Source organism: Passer domesticus, chromosome 3 (assembly GCF_036417665.1).
Source record: "Passer domesticus isolate bPasDom1 chromosome 3, bPasDom1.hap1, whole genome shotgun sequence".
Classification (NCBI taxonomy): domain Eukaryota; kingdom Metazoa; phylum Chordata; class Aves; order Passeriformes; family Passeridae; genus Passer; species Passer domesticus.
In genome coordinates this window covers 26,243,745-26,271,055 of record NC_087476.1, presented here as the reverse complement: position 1 = coordinate 26,271,055, position 27,311 = coordinate 26,243,745, and the positions used below count along the sequence as shown (strand labels likewise).

Below are 27,311 nucleotides of genomic sequence, written 5' to 3'. Positions count from 1 at the left end.
TGAGTTCCTGTTTGATGTTAACATGCCTGATAACCAGTAAGTATTAAGTGAGAATCTAGCTGGAAAGAAAACAGTGGACAAGATAAAATTCCCAGGATAAACAGCTTCAAATGAATTAAGATAGCCATGTCTGCAGTTCCCTTTAGAAAATACTCATTTGACTCTATCCAGGCTGGCATGTCTTAAAATTCCCAGGGCTGGCAGCCTAGGAGCTAAGGGGATCCTAAAGCTTAAAGTGATATCTTAGGTAAACAGAAGAGTTGTTGTTTTTAACCATAAGAAGAACAGGCTGTATGAATACAGTGTGTTGGCAGGGCAGAGTGGCTGTCCCTACAGCAATGACCAGCTGCCTTACAGTGGTGCTGGGAGGTTTGAGTGAGGCTGCCAGGGCACTGGGTGGGATGAGCCCACCTAGAGCCAAGTGCTGCAGTGATCCTGAAGAATCCAGGCCCTCCCAGGCCCTGCATCCTCATTGGTGTGTTAATGTCATGGGTAGCCAGCTTGTGTTTGGAAGGTCTGCTCTTATGGGCTGCTTTTCCCTGGTAAGTGGCTCATCGTTTTAACAGTGGGAGATTTAAATGGGTTTATTCCCCATGTCCACTGTTGTTACGTTTCTCCAGTTATGGGTCAGGCCTAAGGCATTTGTCTGACATAAGAGCTGTCTTGGCTCCTGGGTCAATGAGCCAAGAGAGGAGGGCTTTGTCTTTGGGGCCTCAGAGGTAAGCAGATAACATGGCTGTTATCTGTGCTGAGTTCTGTTCTCTTTGTAACTTATGTCACATGGGGAGCCTCTTCCAGTCACTCTCTTGCATTTTTTACCTTGCACAGTTCCTTTTGCAGTGGTGAATGGCAACCCTGAGGGCTGGGCAGTTGCAAGTCTGGTGGGGCCTTTTGTGCTGAATCTACCAGGTGCCACAAGTTCTTACTTGCTTGTGCATTAAGTCTCAGGAATACCTAGAGTTCATCTTTCTCTCCACAAATGATTTTGCTATGCGTTTAATGTTCTTCATTGAACACAGGTGTTGTAGTAGAGGGCCTGGATCCAGCTGGGGAAGGGCAGGTGTTGCCAGTCTTATGGCCTGGACAGCTTTAGCATTTCTAGATTGAAACACTTGCTCTCCCCTTTCCCCACCCTGTGTGTACAGGCTGTGTCCTGATTCTCCCTAGGAGACAACTAGAGGCAGCCTGAGCAAGATTATAAGCAAGTGTTTGCTCCGTTTGCTCCGCCTTCATTTGAAGATGATGAGGCCCTCTCATGAACAGGCTGAGATATCCCAGGTTTTCCCATCCGGGCTGTGCAAAGTTCTCTGGGGCTTGTTGGTCTATCAGTTGCAGGGAAGCTGCTTTAGTAGCAGTTTCTATAATTTCATTTGGGCCTTTTGCCACAATAGTATTAGGCTTCCCTCAATCTCATGGGTCTGTTCCTCCTGCCTGGTATGCAGCTCTAAATATATTATTGATTTTAACCCTCTAGTCCAGTTAGAAATACTCTTAGACCAGAGTAGTCCTCTGGGGATAGTAGGATTCTATCCCCCTCTCAGGCTTACTCAGCAGGTGTATTCTGCCTCAGTGTTCCCCTCATTTGTGCGATGTTTTCCTTGTAGTTTTGCAAGTTTCCCAGGTGTGTATGAGGTAGATTTGCAGAGGGTACAGTTTTCTCCGTCACCCACAATTTTTGTGGTCTTTGTTTTGCTTATAGGTCTGACTAGTTTCTGTTCCTCCTGTTCTGATTCTTTCCATGTCCTCAGGGTCATTCCAGACGTCTCTGTCCCAATCTTCAGATGAGACTATGAATTTTAAAGGTTCTGATTCTGCTATTGCAGCTTCTGTTTTTTCTTCTAACTTCCTTATTCCGTCTTTGAATTGACTATTTACTGCTACAATCATGTTTTGCTTGATTTCTGTCTTGGTCTTTTTCTTTGTGAAGTCCCTGGCACTTACTTTTGGGCAGCAGTCAGACATGCTGCAATCACTTTACATATTAAATCCTTTACTTTTCTGTCTTTTACTGATCCTTTGCAGGATCCCTTACAGTGCTATTTTACCTTTCCAATACCTTCTTGTTGGGCCCAATCCCTCCCCTTCTGTGTGGATTTGCAGTTGCTGGCTTGTAAGAGTTCTCTGAGATGTCAATTTCTAGTGTGTTTGAATACATGTATTTCCTTCCAAAGGGAATGGCCAAACTGCTGTGCTTGATATGCCTGAAGGGATTACCCTGCTCTCTGCAGCAGTTTTAATGTGGCAGAGTTGTTGAGAGAAGGTGCTCAGCAGTGTATGACAAGTGGGACACAGTGATTGTGTGGATGATTGTGTTTAGATTTATTGCTAATACAATATCAAAGCACTGTCAATGCAGTGTCTAAGTAAGAACTCTATGATCTGATACAGTGGTTTGTATAATCAGGTCATGGTCCCTCCTGTTGATTCGTGAGGGTTCAGTGAGACAATTGTACTTCCTAAATTTCTCTGGGAAGTCTAGGTGCAGCTGGGTCCACTTAGCCTCAGAACTGGCCAAGAGATTTGTCTGAAGCAGGTTCTGCAAGAAAAATACAGGTTTACAGTCTTTGACCTTGTAGAACTCAAAATTACAAGGAAATTTTGTAGCTTCTTGAGGATTTAGTCTCCTCATTTGAACAGACACTAGTACTTTTTACTCAGCTTTCCAGAAATGAATGTTCCTTGTCTTTGGGCTAGATGTACCCTGCAGGCATCTCTGCCAGGGTAGGATGCCTCCTCCTGCATCCTACCCGAGGCTTGCAGCCTCAGGAGGTCATGATAGAAGTGAAAATTGCTTTATAATTTGATGAAGAAGTTTATTCAAATATAATCCTAAGTTGTGACAGCTCAGTTGTGAAACTTAATGTGGTAAGTTAAAGGTGCTTGAAAGGCTGAAGGTGACTGAGGATCAAGGGAATCTTGGGCAGTTATTCATTCCTGTGGTGGAAGGGTACCAAATGTGCGTTTCAGATTAGTCAGTCCATTCATTTTTTGGTCAATTAATTGGTAGAAGTTAGTTGTCCCAGTTCATCAACATGAAGAGATGAGCTCTCATTTTTTTTCTTCCCAGAGATATAATATTTTTAATAAAAAAGAACCAGATTTTGTTGATGTAGTAATCTTGTTTCTTTCAGTCAGCCTGTTGTTCAGCCAGCTGCAGTTTTGAGTAATTACTTAGTGCCAAAAGAGCTACAACTACCTACTTTCCTTCTGACTAAGAGGATATGAATCCCTCAGGGATGACATTAATCTCTAACCCAGTCAAAACAATCTGGTTTAACATATTTTAGGTAATTAGTAGAGATATCAATTAGTGATAAGTATTGTAGTTTTTTGACAATCATTTACAGTTGGGAATTGATGCATCAACCTGTGTTAGAACTGCAGCGGGGTTTTCCTTTTGTTGGTTAGTTTTGTAAAAAAAAAATTACTGTGACTGCTTTATATTTTCTGTCTTAATGTCAATGCATAGTGTTGTAAATTATCACATTGCAAAAAGACAAAGTATTCCATGATTGGCTTTCTCATTGGGGTGAGGGTGCTGTTTATCTGGCCTTCAGCTACAGCTGTGGAATCCATCATTAAACCCTGCTGTTACCATGTGAGAGCAGTGATGTCCTGGTCCAGCACTTTGTTGGTGCATATGTTGGTCAAGTTGTTTGGTCTCTGCTGCTTTATTTCTTGCAGGTAACACTGGCTCATTGTGCTGAGGGCTTTTTGTGTAAACAGAATCACAAGGAAGTCTATTCTGAATGAGACAGCAGACTGTTTATGTATGAGCTAAGCATGGATAGTATATCAAAGAGCTATCATTTAACATTCCTTGAACACTTAATTTAAAGTAAACATAGAGGAAACTAAGAGTAGATTTGGAAGTGATTGGTTTGGAGCATTTTTTGTGGTCATGTGTGAGTCAACAATTTCAAAAGAAATTTGTTATCACTTACTTGAATATGTTTCCGTTTTAATAGAAATTACCTTGCAGCTCTGGCTGACTTGCACTATCTCAGAGGTGTTTAAAAGAAGTGCCTACAAAAATCTGTGTTGTTTTGGGGATTTATTTCAGATTGACTGTTGCCATGTTTAAATTAGAGCTACCTTTAGTAAAACTTCAAAATTACCTATGTATAGTCTATAGTTCCAGTAATACAATAGTAGAAGTGTAGTTCTAGTAATGCAATAGAGCTCCTTGTTAGAACAAGAGATAGATGGTTGTTTTTTATTATTTTGACATTCAGTGGTATGAGTTTGAGGTAGCTGGGTGTCTAATACATAGGGAATCTAGCTTAATAATTTTAAATATAGCTCTGTATGGGGTATAATTTCATAGTTCTACACAAGAAAGATCTTTATTATTTTTCTCTCTTTACTCATCTTTTTGTTTTTCTTTATACATTCATTACAGTGTTGCCTTTTTTTTTTAGTAAAAAAAGCTTTTGAAGAAGGAAAAATACCAATTTTTAGCATTTTTGGAAAGGATTCAGGATCTTGGCTCTTCCCCAAAATGCATTTCATACCATGTTCTTTGTGTGTTCTTCCTTTGTTTAGAGGGAAATTGTATCATGCCATGCAGTGACTTCATTATAAGATGTTAAGGAACACCATTTGCATTCTAAAGTAGCCTCTACTCAGAATTTGTAGATGTCTGTGTGTGTATCCCTTCAGATTGAAGAGGGAGCTAGCTACTCAATGAATGAGGCTGCCTAAAAGCCTCCTAAGTCCCAAATGGCAACCAAGTTTACCTCTTTTCTTAGCTCTTCCTGACTCCAACCTGGGCGCCTTCCCTCCTAAGTCTGAAAGCTTTCTGTCAATGTTAATGCACTCATCCATAAATGCTCAGAAAAATTACATTACAGATAATTACCACTGCTGTCATACCCTGGAATTCTATCCTGTGGTATATTTAGCATTCGTTTCTTGGGTGCTCAGCAGGGAGCAGTGGGCATGGAAATTGAGTTCTATTCAGTAAGAATAGAATGAATGGAAGAAGAGGGTTGTCTTACTTGCATAGACTGCCTGTCTTTACACATACTCCATTGCATGAGCTGCTTCTTCCACCAGCTAGAGAGGAGAGTTAAGATACCTACTCTAGGAAAGTCACATGCAGACCTACTTAACCAAAGGTTAGACAAAACAAGGCAGCCTGCATTTGAGGAAGTGGACCCTCTTTTATGGTTTTTGTATCTCATGGTGTAATTGTGATTATTAATTAGAGAAACTGCAATTGCTTTTACTGCATACACTGATTTTTGCTTCTCTAGACTTCAGCAACAATGAAGAGTTAATCCACACACGTTGTAGTCTTAGCTTTGAAATGTATAGACCTATGACCATGACTAAAAAATAATTAAATGGATGCTGTAATGTCTTCAGAGGATAAAGACTGCTAGGGTGGATATCATAAGCCATGTAGACTTCTGGGGATTGCTTTGTGATAGTTTTGCATTCACAGTGCTGGAGTAATCGGTAAAGCTGCTAATTCCTGCGGTGCCAACAGCAGGACCCTGTTCTAGGTTTGGCAGTAGCATTATTGGAGCCTGAAGCACTTAAATAGGCTACCTCACAATTTTATCTAACACAGCCAAAGAGTGCTGAATAGTTCTTACTACACTTCTTCACTGATTAAGTGCAAAATAATAATAGCCTCAGAAAATATATGAAAAATAAATACTACTTTTAGATTTTTTTTAGAAAAAACTAACTTCTAAACCTTTCATTGCACCTTTCATTGCTTTTAGTTGTTTATACTCAAATCCATTTGCATTTATTAAATTTCCATGAACACTTTAAGTTGCATTTATTATTGTGCACAGTGAGAAATACTTTCAGTTCTTGATTGCTCTTTTTTTCCCTGTGTGACATACTCTGCCACTTGGGGAGGAATGGTACTTGTTTCACTTTATTTTAATAATTTTTCCTGGGAAAGTATTTTTGCGTGTTGCAAATATGCGTTTGTTATTTTTAAGGAAATGCTAATTAGCTTCCAGGGTACTTAGAGCACTACAAGGTGAGCGCTGCAGGCAATTCAGCAGAGGACTGCCTGTCAGTGAATTCCTGGAGGAGAAGCTGTGAAGTGGCTGAGGAGCTGGGTGTGAGAGGGTCAGTTCCCTCATGCAGTGTGCTGCTTCAAAAAGTTTGGGTGCCACTGTTACTTTAGCCTTTTAAGCCGTTAAAAGTTGCTTTGCTTCTCTGAATGAGCACCCAAAGATACAATTTTATAGTTCAAGTTTTTGTTGACTTCTTAGATGTTCCAAATTTCTACCAAGTTTTGCATTTTTTCCCTATGGAAAAGCTAGCTGACTTCTATCTTCACATATATTAATGTTTTAGGTTGATATTTCTCAAGTTCATATTTTATGGATGTGTTGATTTACCAAAAATGTGTAAACCAACATTAACTTATTTCCAGTCCAGTGAAGGTACATGCAATGTGTTATATTAAAGCAAGTCCAGTGTAAACTTTGGCTAAATAAAAATGTCTCAGCAGCATAAAATATTAATAATCTGTTGAATTACAGAAAAATTAGGCTTTGAAAAGTCACATGCTCTGTACTGACATGCCTTTAACTGAATCGGGTATGTTGGTATAAGATCTCTCTGTCCAGATGGATGTTGAAAATACCAGGTGATGGAAACTGCACAGCATGTTTCCCTGGTTACTCTGTGCCACTGCTGTTTTGGGGAAATACTTATTCTCCAGAGGTAGCATTTTTGCAAATACCTTCCTGTAGTTTAAGCTTCCATCATTTCATTCAGTTATTCCTTCTTAGCTCTGCATGTTTGATACCTTGTGTTCAACACCCTCAGGGCAGCTTGAAGAGCAGCTCAGTAAATGAATTCTGGAAGCCTTCTGTGTGTACTGGTCAGCCTGGTGGTTGTTTTTTCCAGCTTTATGTAGGTTATTGTGTATATGCACTCTGTTTATATAATACTCCATGACTGTGAACACATTAAAAAGATGGTTGGGCATCTGTATTTTCATTTGAATATCTGTTGATAAAAATGCTCTATTGCAAACATCAGTCAAAAATTATGTAGGCTAGGGGCAGTCTTGGGAGAATTTTATGTCCATGAAATAAACAGATACTTTGTGATATATATGATCTTTGTTCTGTAAGTTTTAAGTGATTTAAAATTCCCTATTAATTGCAGCATGATGAAACTCAGTTGTGGTGTATATAAAAATGAACTTGACAACATCCTAGAAAATTTAGTATAAGACTGTTCCTGGTCAGTGATGCTCATGTGCTTTTTAGCTGCTGAGAATCTCAAGAGGAGCTGGTTCACCAGAGATGTGGTTGTCTGCAGCTGTGTGAGTATAATGCAGCAGGAAGAGGAACGATGCAGAATAAGAACAGCACCTGCTTTTCGTTGCCCAGATGATTATAACAAAATGAGACTATTTAGTGTTATAAATTAGAGGTCAAAAAATGACTGTTGCCTTGCAAATGACTTCATGCCTGTCTCCCATATGTCCTCTGGTTACCTTAATAGTGGTATTTCAGAGATACTTTACTCTTTTTAAGTAGTAAAATTAAAAGAAGAGCAGTTAAATTAGGTACTTATTTTCTAGATATAGAAATCTACAAATTATGTATTAGAATTTATTTTAATAATTAAATACTCACTCTTTCCTGCACTGTTAGCAACTATCATACAATATTTCATACTCATTGCTATGATTGCACTGAGTGTAAATGAGCTTGGGAAATGAGAATAACTCCATTACAACCATTAAAACATCATTCAAAATCTTTCATCATATCCCTACGTGCTCATGACTTTTTCACAGGCTGCCACTCCTTTTGCTCCTCACCAGTCTTTTTAGTGTCAAACAGATTGGAAGGGTGAAACACTAGGGGGGAGCTTGTACAAGTCAGAAGAGAGTGGGACAACTTGAGCAGGATCTCTACAGGTATCCAGCGATAGGACTTGTGGGAATAGTTCAAAGTTGTGCCTGGGAAAGCTCAGATCAGACATCAGAAGCAGTTCTTCACCCAGAGGGGTGATCAGACTCCGGAATAGGCTTCCTACAGGTTCTTAATTTATACTAAAATTAAGGATTCAGAGGAGCAGATTATCTTTTGAAGCCACACCCTTAATGTGTGGCTTCAAATAAACCCAAGACTGGATCCTGAAGATCTCTACAGCTAAGTACAGCACTAGATCCAACACTATGAAACCAGCCCATGAATCACAGCACTGTGCCAACAGATTCTCATTCATAGGACTAAAGGGCTCTCCTGAGATTCAGATTCCACTAAATATGCTTAGATCTAGAAATAGAAATTAGGAAATCAGTGGGAAAAAGACAGGAAAAATGCATGACTTTTCAATCAACATAAACTAATCCATGCACTGGTTTCCCTTGTCTGTTTTTCTATTATGCAAAATCCCAACCAAAAAATAGTATCTGAGCAATGAACATATACTACTATACTCTTTAGTACTACACTTTATAGAGAGGAGAAGCCCAGTCTTATTATGTTTCTATACTTTTTCATAGCAGAATGTTAATAAATAGCTTCTACTAATAAAGTCACTGGTTTTATTTATGGTTCAGGAACACTTTAGAATGTTTTAGTCCTCCACCTGCTAGCAGATATCTATCTTCAATGCACTTAAGAAAGACAAATAGATATGATGAAGAAATCATTCTTTTTTCCACTTTTTCCTCCAGAGCTCCATTGTTCTGTGTGAAAAGCTAGCAATGTAGGTACAACTCTACAATCTTAACGATGAATCAGCTGTAAAACTATTTTATAGAACATAAAGTAGGCACAGGACCAGTGAAATTCTGAAGTGCATCACAGCATTCCTTATGTGATTGGGACACTGTGTAGTGTATGTTCAGGATTTTTTCTATATGTAAAAGATCAAACCCAATAGAATTTTTGTTTCATAAACAGAAGTAATCTTTAACAAGGCATCCAGTCTTCTGATATACTTCTACTAGGCAGTAAAATCTCTGACATAGGATAGCTTTAAATAATGCCAGTAATTTTGTATAAGGATTGTTGAGCAATATAACTAAACTCAGCTGCTCATTTTGCATTAATTCACACTGAAGAAAGATATATGAATACTATCTGTTCCAGATAAATTAATTTTGAATTCAAGATTCAACTGCAAAATAAATTAATAGGGTAATGATTACCATTTTTTTGTTTAGAGACATTTATTTGTAGTAATTGTGTTAGAATTGTAACTGCAAAGAAACAAGCTGAAGGAAACATTGGTAAACATCTTAATAGTCCACTCTTGCTATTAGCTAGGTGAGATGTGTAAATAAATTACAAAACTAATAATATAAACATTATAGCTGTCAAGTATAGCAGATGTTATGAATTATTCTGCACTTTGCTGTGTTCAGCATAGCCCAGAATTGATTAACTCATGAGTAATGCAGAAGAAAGGAAACGACCACCAGTAGATGTTAGTCCCTTAATCAGAGGAGGAGTCTGCAGCCGCTGGAGGCATAAAATAAGCTAGGCATAATAGCAGTTACTTCTCAATGGAGCCAAAACAATCATGGCACAAAAACTGGCTGTCAACCTACAGAGAAATATCTTCTGTGTTTTGGTTATTTTTCCTTCTAATTCAAATATGCTGCCTTTTTTTTTCATTGTATGTAATGGTATTCAATGAAAAAATGACACAAAAATTCAAAGATCTGGGGTCGCCTTAAGAATGGTCCTGAAAAAAGTACTTCTTCTGAATCTCCAAAAGATCAGCACAATTCTTACAGAGATTATTATATTCTTGTTTTGCTCTTGTTATTGCTACCATAAAAGCAGCTCTGCTGAGCAGTGCACTGGATTCTCACTCTGCAAAGCTTTCTGTTTGCTCTCTGTGGATGCCAAGTTTCATCATCAGTCTCTAGTTCACACACATTAGATTCTGATTACCCTCTGTTACTACCCTCAAAGCATGCTCACTTCACCTAGCTGGCTCCACATGTATCACTTAAATCCTGCTAAGGACCATGATGCCTGATTTTCTACTGCACTGAATACCAGATGCACTAAAAAAAGATAAGAGGTGTCTGCACGCTCAGTGCTACCTTATTTTCAGCAAAAACCATGGCAACCCCATTGAAGACTGACATTTGGCAGCCATCTGTATACTATATTATATACTTCCAGAAGTCCTTAAGTAAAATCTAAATTATTCCAAATATTTCTATATTTTTTTTCTATAGTCTGCAATTACATTGATACAGACAGATAGATTGCTCTATCTTAACACCAGTGTCACTGAACACAGCCAAAGCAGCTGGAATGCCAATACAAAATGTGAAGATACATCACAGAGATGAAGAATGTATGTTACATAACAGAATGCTCCTATTAATACATCTGTTGTTTAATCACTGAACCTTCTGTCATGAAGTACCCTCCTTTAATCTATACTTTTACTTTTAAAAAAACTCTCACAGTATTCAGAGAAGTGTTTGTCAAGTCAGACATTCACTGTCCATGTTACCTATAACTTGGCTTCATGGAAAACCTGATATACAGATATTTTGATTAAAAGAGATAGATTTTAATATACCATTTCATCACCAGAGAGTCAGGGACTATTTGACAGATTCTAAAAACTGCAATTTCAGTCAGTACAATTACCATGCTATTACAAGACTGTGACAACAGATCTCACATCACAACACAGGTATAAATAAATCTGGGAACAGTCTAATCCTCAAAGAAGAGTTCCATGACTAAGGATTGTACCAGTCTTTGTGTACCAACAGGAGGGTAAGCTGAAAGAATGAATTTTAACAGCAGTTTCAGGCACAGACTGTGCTTAGAAGACAACTTCTCAGAGTGCCTGGGATCTTAGCATATACATAAGGGTAACTAAACTAGGATCCTAGAAGATGCATACGGGTAACTAAATTTATTTTGAAAGTATACAATCAATATTTTATACAGTGACATTAATCTCCAAACAACAAAAAAATGAAAAACCAAAACAATTATAACACCAGCACAAAGCACTATCAAAGTTTCAGCATGAAGTGATGAGTAAGCAGATTAAAGCCCTCTACATCTGTGTACACAGATCTAACAAGCATCTCATAGTATCATAAGCATAACAACAACAGCCATAAATAAAGTATCCATCTGGTCAATCTACAGCTCTGGTCACACAAATCACTTCCCAATTCTCATGATCACACAAAGAAATATAATGTAACTACTCTGTCTTCTCTTTCCCAATGCAAGTAGGTCTACGCTTCACTGACAAATCTTACGTAAGCATTATGTTCATTGTGATAAGGTTACAACAAATTTCACTGCTATTTTTATGTATTCCTCAATAACTCATTTGTCTTGATTAACTGCTGATGAAATCTTTAACTTTAGAAATACTTCTTATAAATATCAATACGGCACTTTTCATAATGAATACAGGCATTGTTAAATATATAAATGTATTTTAACATCTTTACCTTGTCCAATGCAATCCAATGCTGAAGCGTGTTAGGTTATTAAAACTTCAACATGTTTATAACCCTTGGAAAAATTATGAATCTGATAATCTCAGGCATATATAAGATCATGGAAGTCACAGAAATATGTTATCTCACTGATTTTAAATCAGTTCTTCAGGTTTTATATCTAAATCATTATACCTACTGCTGACGTATACAATCAAAATGGCCTTCACTTGTTTAAGCATATTTTTCATTGATAGCAGGTGTTTTCAAGAAACACTCACATAAAAAAAATACAGGAGCTTAACATAAATGTCAAAGTAAAATGAGCAGAGTACCTGGTGGGTCATTTACTAACAAGGTGAAAATGCAGTGGAAGAATTAAATGTGGGCACAGGCCACATCAAAGAAATAAAGACATCAAAGCACAGTGACAGGAGATAAGAAAATCCCAGGACTTTTCAGCAAATTAAAGACAATGGAGATGACAGTCATATGGCCATTATAAACAAACACCAGCACTCAAACATGCTCAGAGGAACAGTGCTAAAGCCAGTCTTAGATGCAATCCCTTCAACCCAAATTACAGAAATTCACGATTGAGGTTCTCCATCTTTAACAACAACATGAAAAACGAACACAAATAATGAATAAAGCACCTACCACCTGAAATGGAAGCCATTTTTGAAGACACAGGTTTTCATATCACTCATTATGTGCTTTTCAGGGCACAGCTGCAAGGCAACTTGCTGCAAACACCAGGAGGCAGATAAGGCAGCAAAAAGCAGGTGAGGGAGGACAGCAATAGAGATGCAATGGCAAAGATGGGGAGGAGAAAGCCCTAAAAGGGAAATACAGCCAGTGGTTGGCAACCTGCAGCATTTCTCCCTGTAACTTCTCTACAACACTCATCTTCCAGCTTCAACTGACATATGCTTTCAGCTCCCCTCTTATTCCTATAGAGTGGAGTGTAGAATACAACAGACTGTACCACTTGGAAGGCACCTACAAAGCTCACCTCGTCCAAGTCTGACCACTTCAGGTCTGACCAAAAGCTGAGACATATTATTAAGGACAACTTCCCAATGCCTCTCACTGACAGGCTTGGGGCACCAACCCCCACTTAAGCATTTTTAAAATCCAGGGCTAAGTTAATTTTTCCTTAAACGTGTCGGTTTTAGAACATATCTCTATTGGTTTTATATTTCTCTTTAATTTTGGGTTTTCACAGCACATTTTATGCTGATTGTGGTATACAATTGTTAGAGCTGCTGACAAACAACTAAAAAATTCTGCTCCAGTTTCATGATGTCTTTTGTTTAAGCTGTTCTGTACTGCTGATTTGTGTTAGCTAACTGTTTTTATGGACTTCTTACACAAAACTTTCTCAGATGCTTCTCCTTTAATAAAAACATTATAATATCTCCAGAAACATTTATTTTCAAATTCATAGAATGTGTCTCTATGAAATGATTTTCATATGGCATGAGAGAGAGTTGTTCAATAGCCAATAGCCAAAATATAGTATAGATCACAAAGGTAAATCTGCATATTTTCTGTTTGCTTTTGGCCGATAGCCAGGCAGCCTCTTATGAGAAGTTACATTTTCCCAAGATTTTCAGTTAACTACATGAATAATGGCTCCATTTTTTGCTTACAGATATTGGAATCTGTCTTCATATAGTAATGATACCCTAGCCTTTAATTTGTGTGCAAGAATTTTAATTGGTAGAAATGTTTTCCATAGCAGCATGCACCTTCTGAAATAGAGCAGCGCACATCTTTCGATTAATGCATCCTAAGTCACTGTAGTGTTCATGGTGGCAGGATAAATTTCAAGGCAGAAAAGCTAAAAAAGAATGCAGAAGGAATACCAAGCCTGTTAATACCCCATGTCACTTTATTTGTATATTAATGTTTCAAAATCTAGATTTTTGCTTATCAATATGCTATTCAAATACTATTTTCTATTAGGAATTTGATGGGTTTTTTTTATTTGATTAAATAATGGTATTTTTTCCTGCACTTCTCTAAAAATACTGGTAGGTATATGCATGGATTCAAATGTAACATGCCTTTTTTCCCCTACAAAATTGGAAATAAATAATTTTATGGAAAATTCCTTTTGTGCCTGTTGTATAATTTCAGTTGTAGAAGTATTTTTAAAGTAGGACACTTAGTGTATGTATTGCTTGACTGTGCTTGACTTGGACATATCGGACTTTCTAGAATACCCTAGAAGATTATCATGGTTTGAGGTTGGCGCAATCAACTATCAACCTAAGACACTGATACTGCAGAGACATTTAACATGTTAATGTAACATTTATATGGAGTTTATTTATCCATTTACTTTTTATCTTTAAACCTTGATATATAAAGTTACTAAGAAGAGACTGTTACATATTTAGGTACATAGCAAAATTAACATTAATATTTCAAGGTGTCTGATCAGTGAGATGGTCTATCTTTGCTCATTTCTCTTCTGGTTCCCATTCAGAAAGGATTCTGTTCTTCCTCTCTGATACCCCTTATTATTCTCCACCTAAGTGTACTCTTCAGATTTGTTCCCTTGATTTCTGGTGTCCTGCCTGAGAACTTGTTGCTGAAGATTGATGAAGCATGGCATGAACTTTTGCCCTTCTTCTCCTTTATATGTTTTGTTTGTTTGTTACTTTGGTTGGTCCTTTGGTTATCTTTACTCTTGTTTTTCTGCTTCATATTTCCTTAAGTGTCCCCTGGTCATCTCTTGGCACCTTTTCTCTCCACATTTCCAGGTGCCTTGCCTTCTATCTTCGTTCTGACTTACTTTTTTCCTAGAAAATATTTTTTAATGGAAAACAAGCTATATCTATAGTGTCTAATGCCATGTCTTGTACAATATTTTGGACGCAGTCACAAAATTTTACTTTTGGGAATTTAAGAAAATGTTTTTCAGCCAAAAAAGAGTATAATCCATTGTAGGTTTTGGAGAAAACAGAAGAAAATAAAGGTGCAGATAAAAGTTTCTGTTTCTTGTCTATTTTTTCTCTCTTTTTTATTTATTTAATGTTTTAATTATTTAGTTACTTTTCTTTTGAAATTGCTCACACTTGCTTTTGTTGTAGATGCTTGAAAAGACCCATGTCTTTTCTCAATGTATCCTTTTAAACAAATACTTTTAAAATGGACTTCAATATTCTCAGCTGGGTAGCCATGAATCCATGTTTGGGCAAGAACTGACATGCCCCAGTTATTATCAACAATTTTACCTCTTATGCAAGAGCATGTAGTGACAGGACAAGGGGTGATGTCTCCAAACTGAAACGGAGTAGGTTTAAATAATTCATTATGAAAGAATTTCCTACTGAGGGTGAGGGTGGTGAGGCACTGGCCCAGGTTACCCAGAGAAGGTGTGGATGCTCCATTTCTGGAAATGTTTAAGGCCAGGCTGGGTGGGGCTCTGAGCAACCTAGTCTTGTGGAAGGTGTCCCTGCCCATGGCAGGGGCGTTGGAACAACATGATCTTCAAGGTTCCTTCCAACCTTTAACAATCTGTGATTCTCTCCAGTACTAAGAGTGCTGTGTGTTTTCTGACTGAAACAAAAATCTGTCTTATATTTTCATTACTGCCTAAAATTGAAATGATGAATATATAAGTGCTATCAGCTCTTTCTATTGATGGCATTCATCCTAAAACAGAGAAAGCTACAGGATTTTTATCAGCCTTAAAAAACCCCAGCATTAAAAACACCCCAGCATTATACATACCAAGACCTGATGGAGTATTTTTTGTAAGAAATAGTTAAAATTTGTTAAGAAATAAGCACTTCCACAAAAATATTAAATTCCTTATTAGATTAGCATCAAGTTGCAGTTCTTGTGTTGGGTTGAGCCTGAGCAGACCTGTTTTGCAGTGAAACAGATTGTCTTGTCGTGTACTCCTGGAAGTTTTCTTCTTTGAGAATGAGCCTGTGGCATTTCTGAACTTGAGAGGCTGAGCTAATCAAGGCAGCTGACAAACCCTTCAGCATGCTTGAATCAGTGTGGGTTTGTCCAAGTTCTTTGCCCTGTACACCCTTAGGCACAAATTGACAGATTTTTATTTTTTTACCAGCTGCTGAGATGACTGGCAAGAGAAATGTAACCAGATGAAAACGTTTGTTAGTCTGTTACATTAAATTCAGACAAATTGAAAATTTTCCTTTTCACCTTTTCATTGTGAATTATATTTTTGCCTATTTTTTAAATAATTTGTGATACCTAATCTGCAGCAGCATAAGCACTTTCATCTGGATGTGATTAATTAGGATGCTTCTTGTGAAGCAGGACAGTTCTCAAATGTGGCAGGTCTTTGGAGATCTCTCTACTGTTTCACCAGAGCTGGGAAAAAAGAGCTCCTTAGGAGATGAAGTTTTTTGTATGCCTAGTAATGAACAGTGAGGTAAATTGTGAAGGTGACATATAAAATGGGAGTCAGGAAAAAAGTAAAAGGTGTTCCCAGATACACAAGGGTATAATGGGCATTTTTGTTTGCTTGATGAGTCTAAGTAAGGCAGTTCATCTTTTTCACTCTCAGAATCAAGGCCTACCTGCCAGTTACTTTTCTGGAAAGAACAAATTGTTCCTAAAGAAAAGCAGGGCATATAGCAAATTTGTATGGCTTTCTGGGTAACAAGATTAACCAACATTCAAATTGGTGAACAAAGCAAGCAGAAAGGTACTTACATTTTTTAGATGAAATTTAATGTCTCTGTTTACCTAGAATCATGGAGGCCTTCCTAGCCCTACTTATTCTGTGATTCTATGATCAAGTCCATTCACCAGCTACTGCCAAGTCCACCACTACACCATGTCCTAAGTACCACAAACTGCATGTCTTTCGAACACTTCAGAGATGGTGACTTCACCACTTTGCTGGGCAGCCTGTTCAATGCTTCACAACCCTTTCAGTGAAGGCATTTTTCCTGATAGCGAATCTAAACCTCCCCTAGCATGATGTCCTCTTGTCCTATCTGTTGTGACATGGGTAAAAAGATGGACACAGACCTGTGTACACCCTCCTTACAGATGGTAGTAGAGAGCAGTAGAGTGTTCCCTGATTCTCCTTTTCTCCAGGCTAAACAGCCCTAGGTACCTCAGATGCTCCTTTATAAGACTTGTGCTCCAGATTAATTTCCAGAATTATATTGTAGCTCTTTATCCTGTTCTGCACAAGTATTCATTGGGTCCATAGTGCTTTACTGGGCTGCAGTACATTATTCCCTAACAGTTTAATGATAGATATGCTAGTAAAGAGAAGGGTAATGATGAGTCTGCATAGTGGCGGCTATGAGCTCCTATGTCAAAAATAATTTTATTATATTCCCTCTCAGTCATGTAATCTGTGCTTATGCATTTTTCAGGTATTAGGTGTTCACAAATCATAGGGCAAAATGAGTACTGGGATGACTTTTATGGTAATTTTAAGAAAAATTTTCCAAGGAAATACAGTTAGTTTGTACAATTAAATGGTCTATTTGTCTGCCAGGCTCTTTTCCCCCAATATTTTCTAATCATGTCAGCTAATTTCAAATTTATAGGAAGTAGAAATTCATTAGTTACTGTCTTATTACCATTTTGTGGTAGTGACAAGGTAAAAGTGATGCCTGAAATCAGGTTTTTGGAAAAGAGTCATAATACTCCTTAGTCTTCTGGGAATGCTGGTTCCTGGAAAAACTGTTGTCTCCCACAGAACTGATCCCAGTCTTCTCCACACTGATAATACAGTGAGGTGCACTGAGCTTGAGAAGTGAACTCTTGAGTCTGGCACAGACTTGTATGTCAGTTTTTCTATCCCCTGGACTACGAACTGCCTTGGAAGTGGGTGCCATTGCTTTGACTTCTAATGATGAAAAGCCATCAGCGAGAGCTGAGAATATATTTGGTTTTATGACATGTTGCTGTTAGAGCTGCAGGACTTAGGCATTAAGAAAAATAAATGCATCTTTTTGATAGGGTGAAAAAACATACTTGGCCATTTAGGCCAATGTGGTGTCTTCTAGCCAACTGGAGTTAGGAATATAATGCCTGTCATTTATGGATATCCACTTGAGTAAGGGCCCAGCGAGGACTCAGACATACTCCTGGACTGTAACAGGCAGCTGTGTGGATTCCTCACAAGCAGGCGTCACTGTTTTGGGAGCTTCTCAGGTTGCATGTTTCCAGCAGCACTGCTGGTTACTCTGGATTCAGTTTCGTGTAACTGGTATTTGTTAGTGATCCCATCTGGTGTTCTTTTTTTTCAATTGAATAAGAAGCAAAGGATCTGGTGGAGAAAAAAGGGACGCTTCTCATCACTGATTTTTAGATGCATGCCAGGAGCATACACTGTACTCATATTATGTGAAAACATTATCCTGGGTCCCTTTTCTCCCCCTTGACAAGATAACAGACTTTGATGAAGTGGGCTGCCGACAGGTTCAAACATGTCTTCTTCGCCTTTTAAAATTGATTTCTAGAAATGTTGTTGGAGGAATCAAAGGATATTTGCAGGAAATGAAACAAGTCTTCTTGACATGAGTACGTTCTAATTTAGTGCTGTGGCCTGCAAAAGGAAAACAAGTATTCTTAAGGTAACATGACAAATCTATGAAAAACATGCATCTTGTTTGCTAGAGTATCAGTTGTGATACCACTCCAGGATGAGTTTAAATGCCTTGTGTCAAAAACGCAGAGTAATGACATCATATTTTACCTGATGTTAACGTGGTTTCTTTCTTATGAATACAAGTTCACTTGAAATTTCCTGGGTTGCCATAGAGTATTCTATTTCCAGGCAGGACTGAGTTTGCCTATTTCCAGGCAAACTATTTTGTTGAATAGTTTGCACATACTTGGTGTATATCGAGTTGTAAGAATGTCCCTAATCCTGCCTCAGTTGCCAAAGCTCTTTCTTGCGTAAGTAAATCATAGCCAAGAACACTCAGGGTCACTTAACAAAAACTACTATGTAGCTTGTTCCTACTTCTCATGTGGTTACTGGACTGGTTTCTGTATCCTCATGTTATAGCTGTTTCATTAAATGAGCAGGCCCAAGCGTTGGTACCTTGTTCACATGTCCCTGTCATTTCTCCAGATCAGTAGGCGAGCAGCCAGTACTTAGACATGGCCTGAAGTGCAGCATGGGTGAGGAAAACCTACTGAGTGTGGTGTGAGCATGAATGTGTTCTGTCAAAGCCATTGAAAAAGCAAATGCAGAAAACTCCACAGGAGGTACTGCAATAAAACCTCCTCAGATTAGTAATATGTCTTTAATTTTGCACATTTACTTCATTTCAGCTTGTTTTGTGTTCACTGCATATTTACAAGTGTGTTAATGTTGCTGTCCTATTGTAAAGGTTTCATACCTTCTTGGTGATTTGTCATGGGCAGCTCCTTACAGCACTGACTCCGTCTTCTCAGCACAGGCAACAAACTCTATCTCCCCTGTCGACCACCCAACCTGCTCTTTTATAATACCCCTCTTAACCAGATCCAGCTGTGGCCTATTAAGGGCAGGCTTGTTCTTAATGCTTGATAATTAGCACAGCTGTAACTCCTTAGGGGTGAGATTACTTTCACCACTATCTCTGGTCTCCTACCTTCTGTCTATCCACATGTTAACTCGGGTTTTCATGAGCCATATATTTTTAGATATTGCTGACAATTTATCCTGAGGAGGGGATACAGGAAGGTTGATCATCTTTTTAGTGTGTGCTGCTGATCCTCTTGGGCAAGGATCTGTTTTTAAAGACTTCCTAGTGGAGGCTTTAAGCAAAGATGTGCTTCCCAGTGGGTTTATGAGTGAAGGCTTAAATACCTTTCTGCTGTTCAGATATCACTAGTTTAGTCCTTCTATTTTAATATCAGTTTATCAAAAAGTTCTTCTTTGTAACTGTTGCACTCAATCTCAAGTAAAATAAATTAAAATGTATTGCAACTGAAGCAGATGAGTCATCTTCCATTGTGATAGGAAATTGTGTGATCTTTGGATGAACTAGGAAATGCTGATAACGTACAGCAAATATCTGAACATCATTAAACTTGACATTTGGCTTATTATGTATGCTGGCTACATAGTCTTAATGAGCACCTGGATGCAACTTTTCTGTTAATGAAGTCTTTGATGATACAATATATGTTTAAGAGAATGTCATTGGAGACAGGTGAATATAGTCGTTCTTACCAGTACTAAATGTTTTGTTTCCTTCTTTTCTGCTTTTACCAGTTATGAATAAAGAGTTTGAGATTTTTATATATAACTATTTGTTTTATATACATGACTACACTCAGTATTTTCCTGTCTGTATAGCAGTCAGAGCCATTCTTTGCTGACAGAGCATGCTAGGAAGAAAAGGTCGTACTCTGGCACTCTCAAATCTCTCCCACCTCTCAGCTGCAAATTCCTTGCGTTTCATCATCTCTTCTGAACTTTGGTTTTCCTGTCAGTCTTGCAGATACAGATGACTTTCTGAGCTCAAGATCTGAAGTCATATCCTGAATGAAAACTACTGTTTTGATGGGTTGTAGACTCCTTTCAAATACTTGATAACTGTCTGAGCAGGTATTAGTCGTATTGCTAACTGGAAAACCAGGAGAGGTCAGTGGGAAGCCTGAACTTCAAGCAAAATTTTATACTGGTCCTTAACTTAAGTATATATCATCTTTTCATATTTTTCAATGTTGTGAACGTCTAGACATCAGTCTTATTCTGTAGCTTTTCTACCTCACAGTAGAGAAAAATCTGAAAAAGGTTAGATAAGAGCAGAAAGGAAAAAATTGCTGGCTGGTTCATATCTCTGTGGACAGAATAGCAGACATTATTATCACTAAAAAGTTCTAGGACTGAAGAGAGTAAAAGAAAATTCCCAGAAATTGTAAAGAGACAGAAGAGCTTCCTTTTGGCTGATTATTCCAGCTGGGTAGAGCAACCCACTCAAGAATACCAGCAGGTTTCAGACAGTCAGGGATAGGTAATGAATATGTCACTGGTGGACTTCCCTGGACTTCCCTGTGATTTCACTGATCGATTCAGCTTTCGCCCCCACGTATCTGTTCCACACCACACAGTATCTAGCACAGCACTGATGCTTTTTCTTCAAATTAATCTGTGAGAACACTTCAGTGTTTCCTGAAGTGTTTTGTTGAATAAACTTTGACACAGTAGAAACAACAAAAATCTTTGGCAAAAAGCTGCTTTCCTTTTCTTACATGTCATAGCAGCAAAGTTTTCTAGGGTATTAAATTCAAGGACACCTAGAGATATGTTCTCAGATAAATACACTTGTGATGTTTTTGTTGGTTTTTGCTTTATTTTTTACTTGTCTGAGTAAATCTTCATGCTCTCTATTTCTTTTTATGAGTAGTCTCATTCTCAGATGAAAGAAACCTGGGATTAAATAAAAAATATTCCAACAACTTTCAGGTTTGCCTTTCATCCAGCTGGTGCCATGTTCGTAATACTGTCTAAGCTGCTGTGAAGGTAAGAGGCAAAAAGAGAGAACTGTACTGGGAACAGCTGTTTAGTGAACTGCATACCACTTTTTTTCCCCTGACCATAGTTAAAGCAGTACTGTTGCCAAAAACAAACTTCCAACACAACCTATACAGATTAACTCCCCAAAGGTATGTTTGACTTCAAAGACACTTTTGAAAGAACTTTAGTCTTTAAAATCTTACCCAGTGGCTTCCTCTCTTTTTAACAATTTGATAAAAAAATATTTTTAATCAATGTTGTAATTGTTTGGTTCCTTTAATAGTCCTTCTAAAATCCTAATAATAGTCCTTTTTTTTTTCCCAAAGCTAGAAAACACCTATATCTTGAAGCTGACATTGTTGTCACCCTTTAAATGTTATCATAAACGTTATTTAGTAAGTCATCACATTCAAAATGCATCCCTGATCTTTTCTTTATACTGTGCTTGCTGATGCTGACCTTTGGATTGCTGTTGGTTATTTTTACTGAGGCAAGAAAGACTCCATCAATTTCCTGTGGCAAATTTCATTGTAAATAGTTTGATTTGGTTTTTTTTATTTTTGTGATTGCAGTTGTTGTATATCTAGAATTACATGGAATAGTGTATCAATGATAGTGGGAGTATATTCAGCAGCTGAACTAGAATTATATGGACTACTGTCTTGAGGAACTACTTGGCAATCAGACTTAAAAGTCTCCGTGGAAGGGTGTGCATTGGAGCAGATATTCATAAATTTAGTAAGAATTAATATTTTCATTTCAGGACTTTTCTAGCTATTTAATACTACTAGTATCCTCTTTATAGCTTTTTTAATCTATACTGATCTAGGCATAGGTTAATAAATAGATACATTAGGTAATTCTTTTTCTACCAGTAGTATAATTTGGACAAGAAACTACCCTGTGGTATACCTTTGCAAGCTGCTGATTACATGATGGGTAGAGCCAAAGTAGTGACCATGCAGTAAAAATCAGCTGTCAGTATAGAGAGGGGATAGAGATCTTAAGTTTTTGCACACTTGAATTTTCTTCCTTTGTTTTCTTGTTAATACTCTTTGGTTTTAATTTAATTTGAAATACGAAGTTCTTTAGATCTTTAGTTAATTTTCTACCCATGTTAGTACATTTTGTTAAAATAAGTTTGCTGAGGATACAGGGCTTATGCAATCATGCTCTTTCTTCTAACTTTTCTGCAACAACATTTAAATCTTTTGGTTAAGTTCCAGAAATATGACAGACATGGTTAAGTCTGAAATTTATTGTATTTGTAGGATCCTAGGATAGTTCACCTGTCAAGGGGTCTGGGAGATCTCTAGGGCAAGCTCCTGCTCAAAGCAGGGCCAGCCAAGGGTTCAGACCAAGTTATTCAGGGATTTGTCCAGGTGGATCATGAAGTCCTCCAGTGGAGGAGATGCTGTGTCTGTGCAACCTGCAGCACTGCTGGACTGTGTTGAGAAAACTTTTCCATATACAGGTCAATTCTTTCTATTTTCACTTTTTCCCTGTTTTCTGTCACCCTTGTTTCACACTCGAGTAAAGAGCATGACTGTGGGAACATCAGCATTGCTGAGCTGCTGTTAGACCCTTCAGAGCTGTCTCTTCACCACAGTAAACAGGCCCAGTTCTCTCAGCCTCTTCTCACAGGACAAGTGCTCCAGCTCTGACCACCACGAGTGGCCTCCACTGACCTTGCTCCACTTTGTCAATGGCTTTCCTCTTCTGGGGAAGAGAGGGGAAGTCTGGCCCAGTGTTGCACATACATGCAGTCTAATGAGTACCTACTAAAGGATCACTTTTCTGCAGTTTCTCTGTGTTCTATACAATAGGCAGCCTGGTAGATAATAATGATCGTAAAGTCCAACAGTAAAAAAATACCTGCGTAATAAATTAAACTTTTAATGGATGCTGTATTTTCAGACATGCCCAAATTGAAAAGACCTTCACTGACTTATGGGACAGAATCTAATCATAAGGGAAGAATCTGTAAAAGACTTGAGTTTATCAATATGGATGCTTTCAGCTGTTCCCCTGTGTAATTACATCCTATACCTAAAAGTATTTTTTTTCAATCTGTAACATTGCAAATAGATGCTTTCCCCTCCTGAGAAACACTACATACCCATTTTGGTTTCTTCTCACACTGTGCTTGATTTTGCATGTCTCTGTCAATCTTTTTTGACTTGTCTTTCAGAATTCTTTCTGAACATTATTTTCCTAGCCACTTTTCTTGCTTGAGAGCTGAGGTGATTCAGCTTGAGTTAATACAGTTCCAAAGCTTCAGTTTGTATTTGTCTAGAACAGATGACATAAACATGTAGATCTGACCCACAATTATCTAAGAGGTATTAAATTCATCCCTGGCAGAGGTATTGCCTTACTTGTGTCTGATGAAAGAAGAATTATTCCCTTATCCTTCCTGAATCATCCCAACTAACTGTGTGACTTAACAAGTATGTGTACATAAAGGACGTTGTTATTACAATACATGAATATGTTTCTGGGTGAATATAGTGAGCCAATGGCTAATTTTTCAGTGCTCGTGGCTGATTGTACTGTCCTTATAACCTCTGCTGACCACTGTTGGTACACTCAATGTTTTTACCTTTAAGTTACCAATTCTTAGGGGTTTGGATGTCAGTTTTATTACTGGCAACCTCTCAGGATGTTCACTTCTCATGAATCAACTTCATTTTAATTTGTTCAACTATTGAGCTATAGTTGAGCAATTTTTTTTTTCCCTGACTCAAAATCCAGTAGCCCTGCTTTCAATTAATATGTAATGCCTTAGAAAATGAGCCTTCATGTATGTTTTCAGTATTTTCTGTTTCTAAAAATATGCTGGGATTTTTTGTTAACACTCTTCTAGGTATTCAGAGTTCACATTGTGTAATTTTTTAATGAACCTGAAATTAAAAATGCTCTCTCTAAATTAGAGCTGTCAATGATTTATTGATTGTTATTTTGCATTGGCATTGTCTCATTCTTCCTCTTACAGTTCAAACATTCTTTCATCAACCTGCATAAAAAGTGTACTTTGAGTACTAGATAAGCTTGATATACATAACAGCACATGCATGCAAGAAGTTGGTGATACTCTTATTCCGGAAATCATTCCCATTAATAGAAACGTGATTGTTTCAGAGGGCTCGACCTTGTTAGCAGCAGCCCATGATTCTTGACTGAAGCAGTGCCAGTACTGCAAATGCAAAGGTAAGAAAAGCCAGATAGGCTGCAAAATTCCTTTAAGTGGGAGGCAAATGTTGACAGCAGAAAGAATTGTGTAGATTTAATTTTTTTGGTAGGTTGGACAGACTGACAAGAAGAAAATTATTTTTTTGAAGAGTTTTGACATGACTCTTAAGTGTAGCAAAAGAATGTTTTTACTCTGGGGTGCCTAATTTTAAAAGAAAAAATATATTCATTAGAGAAGTTTTGTAAAAGGTGTCAAGGACTTTGAAGAGAAATGTAATTAACATCATTTTATTGGCACTGTAAGAGTAAAGCGGTGAATACTGAAAAAGTGTTACTAACTTAGCTTTCCATTTTATAAATCCATGAAGGAAAAAAGTTACTTCCCTCAAAAAAATCCACATAACTGGGCTGACAGTATTTCCAGAATTTTACATCTCAGAGTCTGGAGATAGCTCAAGATAAATTTTCATAGGGAATAATATTTCTAATAAGATACAGGTACAAATGTGTTTTTGTCTCTGATACTTCTCCAGTCAGGGCCTCTTTTTGCATGACTGAAATATGCATGTTTTCTTCCAGTAAGAGGAATGAGAGATGTGTGTTATACAGAAGCAAGTGCAAGATTACTGTGTTAATGGTAAAAGGCAAAAATGAGGCATGTTTGAGGATTGATGCTGGAGGAGGTAGTTGAAGAGCTCTGTGTCTCCCTGGTTTAATTTGGTTAACTCAAAAATATATGGAGTGTCTTCTTGAAATGCTTTTTTTAGCTTTTTACCCAAGATCAGTGGTGCAGAAAAAGTACCACTGAGATCCTTATTTTTGTGCTCTGTGGAGGAATGTTGTTGATTATGGACATTCTATTTCTCCTGCTGTAGTTGGTTGACACTGACAGGGTGCCAGACACGTGGGAAAGCCACTTGTTGACTCCCCTCTGCATCTGGACAGAAGAGAGAAAATTTAATGAAGGGTTCATGGGTTGAGATAAGGACTGGGAGAAAACACCCATCAATTGCCATCAAAGGCAAAACAGGCTCAACTTAGAGATATGAAGTGAATTTATTGGTAACAAAATCAGAGCAGGATAATAAGAAGTAAAATAAAACCCTAAAACCACCTTGCCCCCACCCTGCCCCCCTCCTTCCCAGCTCTACCTCCTACCCCAGTGGCACAAGGAGACAGGGAATGGGAGTTATGGTCAGTTCATCACCCATAGCTTTTTTCTCAGGGACAGGAATCCTTCCCTTGCTGCACCATGGATCCCTCCCATGGGAGACAGTTCTCCCTGAACTTTCCCAGCATGTGTCCACCTCACAAGGAGCTGCTCCCTGTGAACTGCTGCAATGTGAGTCCATCCCACAGGCAACAGTTCCCCTCAAACTGGGGAACTTTTCTATGAGATGCAGTCCTTCAAGGACAGGCTACTCTAGCATGGGTCCCTCTCACCTCAGGTCTTCCATAAAGTCACAGCCTCCTCTCAGGTATCCACCTGCTCTGGTGTGAGGCTTCTCCATGTGCTGTGAGTGGATCTCTTCATCCTGATCGATCATCATAGGCTGCTTCACCATGACCTTCACCACAGTCTGCAGAGGAATCTTTGCTCTGGTGCCTGGAGCATCTCCCGCTCCTCCTTCTTCACTGACCTTGGTGTCTGCATAGTTTTTCTTCTCACATTTTCTTACTCTGCTCTTCTCTGGCTGTGATTACGACTGCCCCACCATTTTTGTTTTGTTTCTTCTTAAACATGCTATCGTAGAGACATTACCACCACTTATAGTTGTCCCAACCTTGGCTGGCAGCATGTCCATCTTTAGAGCCACCAGGAATTGGCTCTGCCAAACACTGAGGAAGCTTCAGGCTGTTTCTCACAGGAGCCACCCCTGTAGCTCTCTCTACTTCCAAAACCAGGCCATGCAGATCTAATACAGCTGGTCACAAAATCCTGTACTGCCTATAGCTTTCTGTAAGCAGCGGCACACGTTCCCCTGCACTAGGAACACAGTCTGCAGCCAGCAGCAAAGCTGCGGGAGTTGAACATTAAAGAACTGCCTGCTCTGTGTCAGGACAGCACTTGGGGTACCACCAGTGCCAGGGACCATCCTGGTGCAGATGAGTGACACTGGTGTGTTGGCATGTTCCAGCTCTCAGGGCAGGATGGCGACTGACCTTTTTGACATGTGCAGGAATGTACTCAAAAGCTGTATGGCTGTAGTCCTGCGGCCACCATCTCTTAGTGACTCTGCTTGAGCAGGGGAGCTTGCACTAGATGGTTCTCTGGAGGTCCTTTCCTGCCTCCTTGGTTCTGTGACTCAAAACACACTCAAGCTAAGAAAGCCCCTCCAGATTTCATGACATGGGAAGGTTTGAATGATTCCATATGCTTATGCAGAGCCAGGTTTGTCTCCAACAAGTCAGTTGTCCATGTGGCAGCCACCTCTGTTCCCTTGGGAGATTTACCAGTGACTGCACAGAAAAGTAACAAGCTAAACACAAGCATGAGAAGTGCAATGAGTGCAACATCTCATTAAAGGCATTGGTTCTGTTTTTGTAGTGTGTGTGGACAGGTGACCATAGTTTTTGCAGTTGGCAAGTCAAAATTTACAGCTGAAGCAACTAGCTGCATGTCAGTGCTGTGAGCCATCAAGTTGGCAGCTTGATCCTGGCCTGGATTCCTTCATGAGACTGTCTTAATGCTTCTTGTCTGTGATGGTACTAGTCATGGAGTGACACAAGGAGTGTACATAGTAGCAGTCAACTGTAGTTCAATACAAAAATTGAATACAGCTTGTCTTGCTCCAGTAATTAATGTATTGCCTCTGTCTTTTGAGAAGACTCCTCTTTTTGCTTCAGTCTTCTTGAAAGTAGCAGTTCTTGACACAACACTGTTTTTTGTTTACTTTGGTAGTCTTTGGCCATGGTCTGAAGAGCCTGTAGCCTGTAGTGCCGCTCTGGGCATTAAACCTGAGGCTTTGTACAGAGCATAGCACAGGGGAAAATTGCTCCATGAAGAGTTTGGGGTTTATTTTTAAAATTTTTAACAAAGGAGAAGCAAAAGCTTTTCAGAGGCTTTCTATCAGACGTTAGTTTTGGATTGGCATTACAGGCAGTGCCTTTGAGGTAGAGTAATTGTAAATTGACTTCACTGTTTACTGCTACATTTTGAGAAGAGTGATATCAGGAGAAGTTACTCTGGGGAATGCTTGGGATGAA

At 38.5% G+C, this 27,311-nt stretch overlaps 1 protein-coding gene across 20 annotated transcripts in view; it reads left to right on the top strand.

The window, feature by feature from the left end:
* KHDRBS2 (KH RNA binding domain containing, signal transduction associated 2) overlaps positions 1–27,311 on the top strand; it is a 339,646-nt gene that overhangs the window by 24,502 nt on the left and 287,833 nt on the right. The window contains exon 1 of one of the 20 annotated variants that reach the window (XM_064412275.1): positions 428–542. The exons of 18 other annotated variants lie outside the window; for them this stretch is intronic. The gene's annotated coding sequence lies outside the window, so the exon portion shown is untranslated. Of the gene's footprint in view, positions 1–427; positions 543–600; positions 720–27,311 lie in introns of those variants that run through there. One more of the 20 variants, XM_064412273.1, reaches the window with a different exon arrangement.